The sequence below is a fragment of the Pteropus alecto genome, unplaced genomic scaffold (assembly GCF_000325575.1).
Source record: "Pteropus alecto unplaced genomic scaffold, ASM32557v1 scaffold119, whole genome shotgun sequence".
Lineage (NCBI taxonomy): Eukaryota > Metazoa > Chordata > Mammalia > Chiroptera > Pteropodidae > Pteropus > Pteropus alecto.
Window position 1 is genome coordinate 1,065,604 of NW_006442487.1, and position 14,793 is coordinate 1,080,396.

The 14,793-nt window shown below is 30.9% G+C and overlaps 1 protein-coding gene and 1 pseudogene across 7 annotated transcripts in view; one reads left to right on the forward strand and one right to left on the reverse strand.

Moving 5' to 3' along the window:
* The window catches only part of PCDH11X (protocadherin 11 X-linked), a 741,312-nt gene that overhangs the window by 704,576 nt on the left and 21,943 nt on the right, over positions 1 to 14,793 (forward strand). The window lies entirely within an intron of this gene.
* Positions 11,053 to 11,171, reverse strand: LOC112470874 (annotated as a pseudogene).

Here is a 14,793-nt window from a genome sequence, read left to right on the forward strand (position 1 = left end):
TCTGTATCACGGACCAGCATAAAGGAAGGAGAATTTCAGTAAAAATTTCCAGTAAAAAAGGGAGAATTTTTCTCTACCCTACCAACATTCTTTTAGGTGATCTAATACTCAAATTGTCATGAAACAGAATAACAGGAGACAAACAAATTTAATTTTGTACATGAGAGATTCAAATATAGAAATATAAAATGAGGTATATATTTCCCTACTAATATATTGAGCTATAAGTGGCATAATTTTGTCAGTGAAGAAATGGTTTAATGTATGTATAGTAGATATGAGTGGAAATTTTGGAGTCTCTGGAAGGACTGGGTTGTTATTTGGTCTGAAACAGAGCTTTCTATTTTGAAGCCATCTTCTCTTTCTTTAAAAGTTTATTAACCTCAGTTAATTCTAAAATATTTTTCACAAAGAAGCAACTTCAGATTCCTGGTAACATTTGGAAGCCTCAAAATACTGCTTGAAATAGATGCTTCATTAAGCTTTGGCAATTTCAGAGCTATAATTGTCCAAGTCAGTTTTAAGAAAAGTAAATTTGGGGATCTCAAACATTCCCAATAATGGCCATCGGTATTCTAAAACACTTTTGTTTAGATCAGTCCATGTATTTAAAAATACCATGAGGTAGGGCCATGGTTTTTAAATATAAATTTGTCCAGGGTTCCTGAAAGAGGAATGCCCTGAAAATATTTAGATATTTTAAACACCATTTTTTCAGAGGCTTTTCTCTAGAAAAAGGGCCCCAAACTAGCTAAAACAGCTTAAGCAACCTGCAGGCTAAGTTAGTCTCACTTAGAACAGTCCAATTCCAAAAGGGTCAGGCCAACAGCTGAATAGCCAGTTCTAGAGGAGACAGTTTGCTGCCTAAAGAGTCAGGCCAAAGGCTAATGCACAACTTCAAAGAGAACAGTCCAGTTCCTGAAAGAATCAGACCAAAGGCTCACACTGTTTCTATGGAAACAATCCAGTCCAAAATGGAATTATACTGAAGCTAGTGCAGTCCCAAGAAGCAGTCTGATACCATAGGGAGTCAGTGCAAAGTGCAAAATGAGAGCTCATGAACAAGCAAGGCCTCTTAATAAAAACAAATAGATAAACAAATTACCTTGAAACAGTTCTTGAATAAAGCCCAGAGAGCTTCAGAATACAAAAGGCAGAAGCTCAGCTCCAGGAGAAAATTTACCCTTAATCTCCCTAGTTGGGAAGAAAAGAGTAAATTCAAATGGCTCTGTGGGCACCAACACCTGTCTGCTCGCCAACTCTAAAGCTATTAGGGATATTCTCTGGATCTCAGATGAACCCCCAAAATGGCAACTGTAAACAAAAAGTTGAACAGATATTTCATCAGCAAAAACAATTGATTTGGGAAAAAGAAAGGATTGCAATCCCGAAAGTATAGCCATGGCAAACCACATGCAAATTCCCCCAGATCAAGAAGGAAGTTCTTTACAGAGGACAAGAAGAAGTTAAAGGGAGGAGCTGTTATACCACAGAGTTCTTTATGTGGGACTTTCACCACCGACATAGGGCATGAGAGCTCCTCCTATGGGCCCTCCTGATTTCTGCCTAGCTTAAGGTCTCTGTCATAAGTTTTTACATGCCAAAGGGGCACATTTTGGGGTGTCCTTTTCTGAACCCTTTCAATGAAAAATATGGGATGGGGCTGATATAAATAGTTTTTGTAAAGGATATTTGAAAATTATATCAATAAAAGAGCAATGAAATAATAAAGTTCTCAGTTAAATGGTATTTGATATTATATGAAAAAAATAATTTGTCTTCAAATTAAATTTGATTGTGAATGAGTAGATAAAATTTAGATTTAATATGTAAATAAATCTATGAAATTTGATTTAAAAATTCATCCTAAATATTTCAATAGAAATAAGTAGCTTATGGTCACTGTGAATAGATAGAAGTAAAGCTTAAAAAGTAATTAATCTCGTAATTAAACTTCTTATTAAGTTATAAATCAGAAGTGTGTTTACCATATTCTTGGATCTTATGAGAGGTGAGTATGTCCTCTTACATAATGGACATGAGCAGCTGATTGTGTCTTATATTCTAAAGAGAGGAATGAGAAGTGATAAAGTGTTTGACTGTCTGAATGTGGATTACCAACTTCAAGACTGGTTGAATTTTATGAGTGTATGTCTAAAAGATAGTGCTTTTTTTCAGCAACTTAAAGGTTATTGCTCTTTTATTTATATCTTAATTATGTAATCTTTTATAAAAGAATGAAAAGTAAATTAAGGAAGTAGAACACAATTTTTATAAAAGAAGTTCAGGAATTAAGATAATTAAATTACATTATTTTCTGGAAAGAAACAGAACAAAATCTGTGATGCACTTCCAAAACATTGTATTCTAATGAAAATCCTAAAAATTATTCTATCTTTTCAAATATGAATCAAATGGTTTTTAATGAAGAATATAGCCCAATACATGTTGTACTCATTACTCCACAAGAGCAAAGGATAAATAGAAAAACAATAAATTGTGAGTAAGGATAATAATGTTCTAGATCTGTCTCTATGGCTAACTAGCTCTGTGGCTTTGGGCAGTTCACTCAAGTTTTCTTTGCCTCGGATTTCTATTCTGTAATAAGACTACATGACCTTTAAGGTATCTTCAGTTCTTAAAAAATATATTCAGGATTTAATAGATATTTTCAGAGCATTTCACCTGAAAGCAGCAAAATATACATTCTTCTCAAGTGCACATGGAACATTTGCCAAGATAAACCACATATTAGGATACAAAACCAGTCTCAATAAATTTAAGAAGATTGAGATCATATCAAATGTATTTGCCAATGACATTGATATAAAACTAGAAATCAACTACAACAAAAAAATGGAAAATACACAAACACATGGAGACTAAATAACATGCTACTAAACAATGAATGAGTTAACAATGAGATCAAAAAAGAAATCAAAAGATATCTAAAAACAAATGAAAATGAAAACACAATGACTCAAGATTTATGGGACACAACAAAAACAGTCCTAAGAGAGAAATTCATAACAATACAGACATATTTCAAGAAACAAGAAAAAGCTCAAATAAATAGTCTCCTCTTAAACTTAAAAGAACTAGAAAAAGAACAGCAAACAAAGCCCAAAGTGAGTAGAAAGAAGGAAATAATAAAGATCAGAGTGGAAATAGATGAAATAGAGTCTAGAAAAACAATACAAAAGATTAATGGCACCAAAAGCTCGTTCTTTAAAGGAAAAAGAAAACTGACGAATCCTTCACCAGACCTATAAAGGAAAAAAAGTGAGAGGACTCAAATAAATAAAATAAAAAATGGAAGAGGAGAAATAACTACGGACTCCACAAAATACAAAGGATAGTAAGAAAATACTACAAGCAGTCACACGCCATCAAATTGGACAACCTAGAAGAAATGAATACATTCCTAGAATCATACAATCTCTCAAGATTGAGTCAGGAAGAAATAGAAAATCTGAACTGACATATTACAACCAATGAAAGCGAATCAGTAATCCAAAACCTCCAAAAAACAAAAGTCCTAGACCAGGTGGCTTTGTAGGTGAATTTTACCAAACATTCAAAGAAAAATTTTACCTATACTTCTCAAATTATTCCAAAAAATTTAAGAAGAGGGAAGCTCCCTAACTCCTTTTATGAGGTCATCATTACCTTGATTCCAAAACCAAACAAAGACATTACAAAAAAAGAAAACTGTAGGCTGATATCTCTTATGAACACTGATGAAAAAATCCGCGATAAAATTTTAGCAAACCGAATTCAGCAATACATTAAAAATACCATACACCATGATCAAGTTGGATATTTACCTGGGATGCAAGATTGGTACAATATCTTCAAATCAGTTAATGTGATACAACACATTAACAAATTGAAAAATAAAAACCATATGATCATATGTCAATAGATGCAGAAAAAGTATTGGACAAAATCCAGCATCCATTTATGACATAAAATCTCAGCAAAATGGGAATAAAGAGAAGATGTTTCAAAATAATAAAGGTCATATATGACACACCTACAGCTAACATCATATTCAATGGGGAAAGGCTATAAGCATTTTCCTTAAGATCACGAACAAGATGAGGATGCCCACTTTCACCACTCATGTTCAACATTGTATTAGAAGTCTTAGCCACAGCAATAAGACAAGAAAGAGAAATAAAAGGTATCCAAATTGGAAAAAAGACCTAAAACTCTCATTATTTGTCAATGACATGCTACTATATAGAGAGAACTCTAAAGATTCCACCAAAAAAAACCTGTTAGAACTGATTAATAAATTCAGTTAAGTAGCAGGTTACAAGATAAATATTCAGAAGTCAGTGGCATTTTTATATACCAATGATAAACTTTTGGAAGGAGACATTAACAAAACAATCCCATTTATAATTGCATCAAAAACTACAAAATGCCTGGGAATCAAATTAACCAAGGAAGTAAAAGATCTGTTCTCAGAAAATTATGACATTGAAAAAAGAAACTAATGAAGATACAAATAAATGGAAGCATATATCGTGCTCATGGGTAGGAAAAACCAACATCATTAAAATGGCCATACTACCCAAAGCAATCTATAGATTCAATACAATTTCTATCAAAATACCGATGGTATTTTTCAGAGAGCTACAACAAATAATCCTAAAATTTATATGAAACCATAAAAGACCTCAAATAGCCATGGCAGTCTTGAGAAAGAACAAAGTTGGAGGTATCATACTATCTGACATCAAACCATACTACAGGACTACATTAATCAAAACAGCTTGGTACTGGCATAAAAACATACATTGATCAATAGCACAAAATAGAGAACCCAGAAATAAATTCACACCTATATACTCATTTAATATATGACAAAGGAAACAAGAATACACAGTGGGATAAAGATGGTTTCTTTAATAAATGGTGCTGGGAAAATTCGACGGATACATGCAAAAAAGAAAAAAAAAAGAAACTGACCACCTTCTTACACCTTTTACAAGAGTATACCCAAAATAGAGTAAAGACTTAAATGTAAGACCCAAAACCATAAAACTTCTAGAAGAAAATATAAGCAGTAATCTCTCTGATATTGTTACCAGTAATTTATTTTTGGACCTATCTCCTTGGGCAAGGGAAACAAAAGAAAAAAATAAACTAATGGGACTACAATAAACTAAAAAGATTTTGCACAGTAAAGGAAACCATCACCAAAACGAAAAGGCAACCGATTGGAGAAGATATTCCCTTATGATACATCTGATAAGAGGTTAATATCCAGACTATTTAAAGAACTTATACAACTCAACAACAAGAAAAACAATCCAATTAAAAAATGAGCAGAAGACCTGAATAGATATTTCTCCACAGAGGAAATACAGATGGCCAATAGACATGTGAAAAGATGCTCAAGGTCACTAATCATCAGAGAAATGCATATTAAAACCACAATGAGATATCACCTCACACCTGTCAGGATGGCTATCATCAATAAATCAAAGAACAAGTGTTGGTGAGGGTGTGGAGAAAAGGGAACTTTTATACACTGTTGGTGGAATTGCAACTTGGTACAGCAACTATGGAAAACAGTCTGGAGGTTTCTCGAAAAATTAAAAACGAATATACCTTTTGATCCAGCAATTGCACTTCTGGATATTTTTCCAAAGAAACCTCAAACAATAATTTGTAAGATCTATGCACCCTGATGTTCACTGAAGCTATATTCACAATAGCCAAGATATGGAAGCAACCTAAATGACCATCAACAGACGATTGGACGAAAAAGTTATAATTCATATATACAATGGAATATTACTCAGCAATTAAAAAATGAAATCCTACCATTTAAAATGACATGGATGGACTTAGGGGTTATTATGCTGAGCAAAATAAGACTGACAAGGAAAGATAAATATCACATGATTTTACTTATATGCAGAATCTAAGGAACAAAAAGAACAATCTAAAAAAAGACACAAATATAGAGGACAATTTGGTGATAGCCAGAGGGAAGAGGGTTTGGGGGACTGGGAGAAAGTGGTGAAGGGTTAAAGAAGTACAAATTAGTAGTCGATAGATGGTCCCTGAGATGAGGAGTATGGCATAAGGAATGCAGTTAACATTAATGTAATGTCTAGGTGGAGAGCCAGAGGAGAGGAAGATCAATTAGGATTGTTTTACATACTATATAAATGTTTAAGCAATGTACAGTATACTTAAACTAATAATGAAATAAAATTAAAAACAAACAAAAAACATTCCATTTAAGGGAATTGAGGTTAGAGTAAAAGAATTGACTTGGAATATAGTGAACAATGAATAATAAAATAAAACAATATAGAAAAAGAGTCATTATTCAGTTTCACACCCTCTATAGGGTCTACCAAAAATTGACAAGTTTAGCCTTGAGCTCTGGAAGAACATTCATTCACATGTAGTGAACCACATAAAGCATTTGTCATATGATAGCGATACAAATTTACACCACAATCTAACTGAAAAGAAACTGAAGTTTTTATTCATGTTTGTAAAAAGTCAAGGCATTTTCATGAAATCCTTTAAAGAAATCTATATATATTTCACATATACCCATTTTAATCTTTAAATTTTGTCAATTTCTTAGAAATAATAATAAGAGACATAATAAGTAAGGTAAAGTTTTGTAGGATTTAACATAAATCATGCTAAATGACAGGAAAAGTTGAGAACCATATGATTTCACTCATATGTGGATTATAAAACTAAAAGCAACAAATGAACAAGACAAACAGAGATTCATAGACATGGACAACAGTTTAGTGGTTACTAGAGGGAAAGGGGGAGAGGAGGAGGTACAATCGGGTAATGGAGGTCAAATATGTAGTGGCAGAAGGTAATTTAACTTTGGTGGTAAACACACAATGCAATATACATATGGTATATTATTGAATTATACACTTGAAACCTATATAATTTTATTAATCAATATCACCCCAATAAATTTAATAAAATAAAAAGAAAATTGGATAGGCTTTTTATGATTAAAAAATATGTGCTTAGGAAGAGAAAAATAGAAATAGTCACAAGAATACAAATTTTATGCAGATAATCTTAGTTAAAATTAAGCATTCTATATTCTAAAGCAAAAACTACAGTTTAATTCATGCTCATGCCAAGTAAGGTAGTTTTTAATGCTGTTAGCTGTAATTCGTAGGTGCCATTTAAAACTTTGAATGTCTTTTCCCTATATAATTATAATATTTAGAATGCATAAATCCTTTCCCATACTGAAAATGCAATGTATTCCATACCAACTTTGTAGGATAAGAATAACTTCTAAATTATTTTCATCATAACATGGAAAATTAAGGTAAATAGTTTTTCTTTTCTTTGGAAAAAAAATGTTCACTTTTAAGTGCTAAAAGCATTCTTATCATGCTTTGAGAAGTAAAATTTCAGTGCTATTAACTGTCCTGTTATGTTCAAAATGGAGAGGCTTCTTTTTCTTAAATTCAGTACTGAAATTTAAATGAAATTAGTGGTGATCTGACTAATTTGCCTGAAAGTTATTTTAAAGAGAAATATTTACATTTTCTTTACACAACATAGAAGCTGTTCACTATAAAGATTTACATTAAATTTATCAAGACTAATAAATATGAAATACCTTCATCATGATACATTAATTCAGCCTGATAATACCTAAATTTTGATATAATTAAAGTAGATATATAGGGTTTCGTGGAGTGGGAATATGAAAATCCTTGGCCAAAATTCAAATTTTGCTTTTAAGATCCTCTTGAATGTAATATATAGATGACAGGAAATCATTAATTCATTCCCTCAAACTAATATACCAAGCCCTTCAGTTAATTTTCAATTATTAAAATGCCTTTCATGTCTTTTAGTATCATCATCTAATGGAATTAATTGATTTAGTTGTTCTTCCCTCATATCTCATGCATAGACATGAAATGATTAGATTGACTACCAAGCTAAATAGTTGTTTATATGATTTCAATGACTAATAAATTTACAAAAGTTTCGGAGAGGAAGGAGCTAAATTAAAAATATATATAGAGAGAGCTTGCTCAGCAGCCCAGACTGCATTTCAGTCAGTGCTGATTTACAAATTGTCTTTATTTTGGAGAAAGAAGGAAAGGAAGGAGAGTCTGTATGGATCTGTTGCAATAAGAAATGAGGAAAAGAGAGATAATCTTTATTTAATTGAAATATTTACTTATAAAAAATTTACAAAAGCTCATACTTTTGATACGTAGTGTTTTAATATTAAATGCCCTGATAAGCAGGTTTTCTGTATTTAAATATTATTATAAAATTTTTCAGTATTTTGTTTAATAGTTATTTCTATTAACCTCTGGAAATTTGGTTGAGCAAGCTAACATGAATACTTACTTTAAAAGTGGTAGAATATTGAAAAAATGTCTTCAAGCATATGGTAATGGCTTTAATGAGAATACAAAAGTACATTTTTTTGGTATTTTAGGTAAGTTAAATAATCCAGAATGCTTAAAATATAAGAATGGCAGTTCATCATTTTATTTAGGTCGCTACATTAATTTTTCTACAAGTAGTCAAGCATTTTTATAAATATGTATATATATATTTTTCAAGTTGCTTATATTTGGAAAAAATTATAAAAATAATTTTATAAGAATATGTTATGATATGTATGTATGTAAATAAATGAATGCATAATTTAAAGATTTTATATCTAATTTACTTAAACTATCTTATCTATGCCAAACTTACTAGAACTACAGGTTATATTTTATTTCTCTTTCGTTATCATTTAAAAATCTATATTGCTGCCCTTGCCTCCATCTATCCTTCTAAGCACTTTTCAAAATTTGCTTTTAATTTCTAACTATTTTATAAATGAAAGAAATATAAATTTGTTGAAAATAATGTGATGTGCAATAATGGATATTGTTTGTAGTGTTCAATTTTTTTTTTTTTTTACCTTAGGCTACTGTTGACTTTATAGACTAACATATTATCATAGGTTCATTACTAAAGTATGTGCTACTATTCAGAAAACTGATGGCTACTATTATGCTTATTTAGAATTATGACTGAAATGAAATATGTTGTGCCTCTAACTAATACAATTTAAATTGTTACAATATTAATTTAATAACTTACCCCCTCCCCCAATTCTTACAAACGTTTTCAAAATAAAATTAAGAAATATGATTTCTCTGGGTGATTAATTAGTATCATAAAGAAGCAAATAAACCACAAATATAAATTATATCAGTCTTTTTGGTCCCACCTGATGTGCAATTCTTAATCTTGGCTCATCATTTTAATATATAAAACTCCTGTGACTCTAAGTATCGTACACTGATATAAACTAGTTAATCTCCCTAGAAGGTAATTTTGTAGATTCTTTGGGGAGCCATACAGTAACTTTTGGCCAATTTCTGCCATTACATATATAAGTGGAATCTCTATTTATACATTTCAGAATGCCAGAAACATCTTAATCTTATCATTTGTTATTGTTATTTATTTTGTCATTTTACAATGTATATTAATGGCAATTAATATATGCAGTACTTTATATCTATAGGAAAAATATTTACCCCTTATACCTGGAAAACTATGTTGGAAGAGTTAAGTGGTGATTATCTTGTAAAAATTATTTTGACTCTTTAAAGACTGATCATAAGAATGCAAGTGAGCAATCAATTAACAATACACTCCACTCCACTTTTTAAATACAAAACATCTAGATTGTTTCGTAGAAATGCTGGATGATATACATTGCTCAGAAACACAGTTTTAGACTGTTAGATTTGATAAGGTCACAGTGAAATCTGGATCATGCTATTTTAAATTATTACACATTTCAAATAATTTTCTTTTTCAAATAGAATTAAAATGGCTGTAATTCAAAACATTTTTTACCTGAGATTGATGTGAAAATTGTAATGCTCATATTATTTATATTCGTCAGTTTAACTAGGTATTTTCCTTTAATTTAAAATACTAAATTGTTGCTTCAAAGAGTGTTTCATTTTATGTTTATACTTTCTGGTGCAGCCACATAATAGTAAAAGATAACATTGCTTTTTACCCTTTTTATTGTACAAGACATTACTATAAATTTTAAAATATCCATACCTACCTATATCTACATTTAATTTAAATGAGAATGATTTAAATTTTCTGTAAAAAACAATGTTTTTCGATGAAAGGAAATAATTATTTTATTTGGTAATATATAAAACAAAGTGTTAAAAGCCCATGACAGATATTAACTACAAAATACAAATTAATTATGCATGTACTTTTGCATGTATGTAAATGTATGTGTATGATAGCTATTCCATCATTATTTTAAATGGTGTGAATCTGAGGCACTGGTGTTATAAATACTAATATACATGTTTCATATTTTTGTGTTAGTATTCTCTAGAACATGAATAATGGAATCTAATAAAATTTCTAAATTATATGGTATACAAAATGCATTCAGTTAAGGGACATGAAATAGATTTCAATTTTATATTTTACTAAAATTACAATATCGTAAATAATTGGTGAGACTAGTTGAGAATAAACACAGTAGTTGAGTGTTGAAAACTGCTTGCATTGTATTGTTCCTAGATGTGTAATATTATCAAAGCAATTTAAGTTTTGAAAATGTATATTTTTTACCTAAGTCAACAGCATGCATCACTACAGAGCTATAATAAACTTTTAAATGTGTAATCATTGTTATAAAGCATATTTTTAAAAGAGTATTATAATAGTATATTGACTATGCCTTAAATTGATTTTATAAAAAAATTAAGTCGTTTTAATAGTAAGTTTCATTTTACAAGTTATGAAACCATGCAATGTCATGAAATGTCTAATTCAAAAATCTGCAAGTTTCAATTATGTAATGATTGTTCTATGAAATTGAAAGCTAATCCAAATCTTGGGAATAATTTTTTTTTGGTTGAAATCGAAACACTTTAAGGATAAATATAAAAATAAAGACCTGCTTCATATTTATTGACTTGTTTAGATGCAGTTTTATTGATTGATTGGTTGATTTAAAACCTATAGCATCTGATATTCCTAGATGGTCTCCCATCCAAGTACTAACCAAGCCCAACCCTGGTTAGCTTCTGAGATCAGATGAGATTGGGCGTGATCAGGGTGGCATGGCCATAGACTTGATGCAGTTTTATTTTTAACAGCTATAGTAAAAATAAATAATATAGTTATATACTATCACTTGTGTATAAAACACATTTTTTTATTGTACAGCAGCTCAAAAATCTTCCTGCAGTTCATATGATAAAAAATCAAAAGTAGGTTTGTCTTTCTTGCAAATGTGGATCCTTGCTCACAGGCAGGACCAAGCAAGAAAGGGTGAATATCTCAGTATAAATCCACGACTACCCTCAGAAAGACCTAAAGTCTTCTCTCTTATTAACTTTGAATTAGTATAGTAGTATTCATAAATAAATAAAAAAAATATTAGTTAATATTAAGATGACTAGAATAAGCGAATGCACGTCCTTGAATATCTTCTTTTTAGACATGAGCTGAATAGATTGGACCACAAAATGAAAATCAACAGATTTACTAAAATTTATCTATATGGTCTAGCCTCCATAAATATCAGAAAAATTAGAACCAAATAACTATTAATTACTCAATATGTCTTTGCTAAAATAATATAATATATTCCCTGGAAAGTGCAAAGATTTTTTCTGAGTATAGGAAAGGGGAATGGTCCAATTTAATAAGTTAAAAAAAAAAGTCAGGAGCTGAGAGTTTAAATCAAAGAGTTCACTATTAGAAAGATAGTTCTTCTTTCCCCCAAGTATGTAGCTTATAATGTTAGGACATGTATAAAAAAATATGTCTTGAATTTATTCATTAAAATATTTGCCTACTATGCATATAAGTTATTTTTAGCATATAATTGAAAGTAAATAAATTATCCTTGATGTTATTTCTGTTTATTGTGCACTTACAGAAAATTCATGGATATATTGGAGCATCATCATATCAAGAATAGGGCTGCCAGATATACAAGCTGTCCAGATAAATTTGGAGTTTAGAGCAACAGCAATTTTTTTTTTTTTAGTATAAGTAGATCCAAATATTGAATAAAGCATGCTTACACCGAAAAATTAGTTGTGGTTTATATATAATTTAAATTTAACTGGTAATCCCATACTTTTATTGGTCAAATCTAGCAACCTTAGCTAAGCACACTTAAAATACTTTAGTTTGAATATAAAAACATGATTTTGGAATACTCTCTGTTAACTGTTATATTTGTATTAACTACAGAACATTATAACTTTTTCTTGTAACATGTTTGCAGGATTTAATATCATGATTATTATTAATTAATCATTGTTTAATCTGCCTAGAAAAGTGATAAAGAGAAAATAGACATTTAAAATCTTCTATTTAAATTATAAGTATAATTAATCTGACTGTGAAAACCAGCAGATTTTCTTAACCTAATTATCAGAACAGTTTTCATCAAATGCTTTTCTTCCTTCTCAATATTAATTTTCATTTTTTAATAAAAGAATAATATGCTTTAAATCTCTTCCAGAGAAATCTATAGAAGAATGACAAAGTAGATAGTTGAAAAACATTGTTATGTGAAAAAGCTTACAAATTCTTGCTTAATACCTTATATTTTGGACCTGTTTTCCAAATAATATGTCATAGTAATGAGAGTAAGTTAGTACTTTTTATGTGCGTTGGTACTGACAAAGACTCTCTCTTCGACCAAACTTTAGACAGGCTCCGGTCAGTCCTCTCTTTGATTAGGCCTCATCCTTGGGAACTGTGTCTCACCTGTCAAGTTAAGTTTTAGCAAGAATTCTGCTGATTTCAGTTTAGAAAGAACCTCATACCCTCAATAATTAATCACCCTAGTCTGCTTCAGTAAGAATCTTACTGAGTTGTTTTAGCAACACTCTTCCTACCTATGTTGTCTCCTTTTAGTAATTTTCCATCTACCTACCCATCTTCTCCTCACTCTGCTTTTTGGCTATAAACTCCCAGCAGCTGTCATTACTATATTAAGAGTTGAACTCAATCTCTCTGTTGAGATTGTCTTAACACCTATGGCAATATTTCTGACTAAAGTTTTTCTTATAATTTTAATGAGTGTCAGAATATTTTTTCCTTTAAGTAGATTGTGAAAATTTAAGAATATATATTCCAATTCTTAGAGCAATTACTAAAGACATGAAAACACATACAGCTAAAAAGCCAATAAATAAATTAAACTGGAAATGTAAAAAATTCAAATAATCAAAAAAAAAGGCAGAAAAAGGGGAACAGATGTTAAAAAAATAGAGTACAAACAGAAAATTAATAATGAAATGGAAAACCAATCATACCAACAGTTACATTAAATGTTAATAAAGTGAACACTCCAAATAAAGGCAGAAAGCAAGATCTATCTTTATGAGGTCTAGAAGAGATGCACTTTAAATACAGATACAGAGACTTTAAATATAAATGGATGGGAAAGAGATATTATTTAACAGTAAATATAAGGAGACCAGAGTGGCTATATTAATATTAGAAAAATAATTTTCAAGACAGAAAACGTTACCAAAGATAAATAAAATTATTTCATAATTATAAAAGTGTTAATATATTAGGAAGATATATTAATCATATATGTGTATGTACTTAATTGCTTCAAAATATATGAAGCAAAACAGCAGAATTAAAATGACAAATAGACAGTCCCATAAATAGTAGAATATTTTTAACACCATCCTCTTTGCAACTGATAAAAGTAGACAAATAATCAGTAAGAAATAAAAGATCCAAACAATACGATCAATCATATTGACCTACTTGATACATACAGAACATTACATTCTAAAACTGCAGGATACACATTTTTTTTTTCCAAATGCACATAGTACATTAACTAAGGTAGACCATTTGCTAAATCAAACAAATCCTAATAAATTTAGAGAATGAAAGCACACAGAATGTTTATTGACTTTAATAGAATTGAATTATAAATAACAATACAATATCTAGGAAAATCACAATATTTGGAAATTAAACAACATACTTCAATGAGATAAAAATAAATCAAAAATAAGTTAGAAAATATTTCAAACTGAATTGTAATAAAAATATGCTATATCAAAATTTATGAGAGAGACTCTCAAGATGGCAGTCACATCAAAATTATAACAAAACTGCAGAGCAACCAGAATGCAGAGTCACCTAAGGTCTGGTCGAACAGAAGCCCTACAACTAGGAACAAAAATGACAGCTGACTTCAAAATGGTAGGAGTGGTCCCACAACCACGTGTGGCAATTGAGGATCAGGAGGGCTATTGTGGCTGCAGAGTCGCCTCCCCCACCTGAAGAGTGGGGAGTCCTGGCTGCACACTGGGCTTCTCAGCCCAGGGTTCCAGTGCCAGGAAGAGAAGTCTCCACAACCTCTGGCTGCAAAAACCAACAGAGGTTGCGGCTGAGTGAGACAGAGGGCTGCTGGAATTGGAAATCATTCCTCTTAAAGTGCCCACACCAGGCTTTACTCCCTAACGGATTAGCTTGCTCTGAGCTCCAGCTCTAGGACAGCTGATCAAGGGGCGCCAGGGACATACAGGGAGGCGCTGAGTTGTCGGGTTTCGGGGTGAGAGTTGGAGGGGTAGCTTTTTCCCAGCAGAAGTGCAGACAGAAGCCACTGTTCCTTTGTTGAGCCCTTCCTCCTCCCAACCTGCAGACACAAGCACCACAGTATCTGAGTCACCATCAACCTGGATAACAAAGGTTGCTATGCCC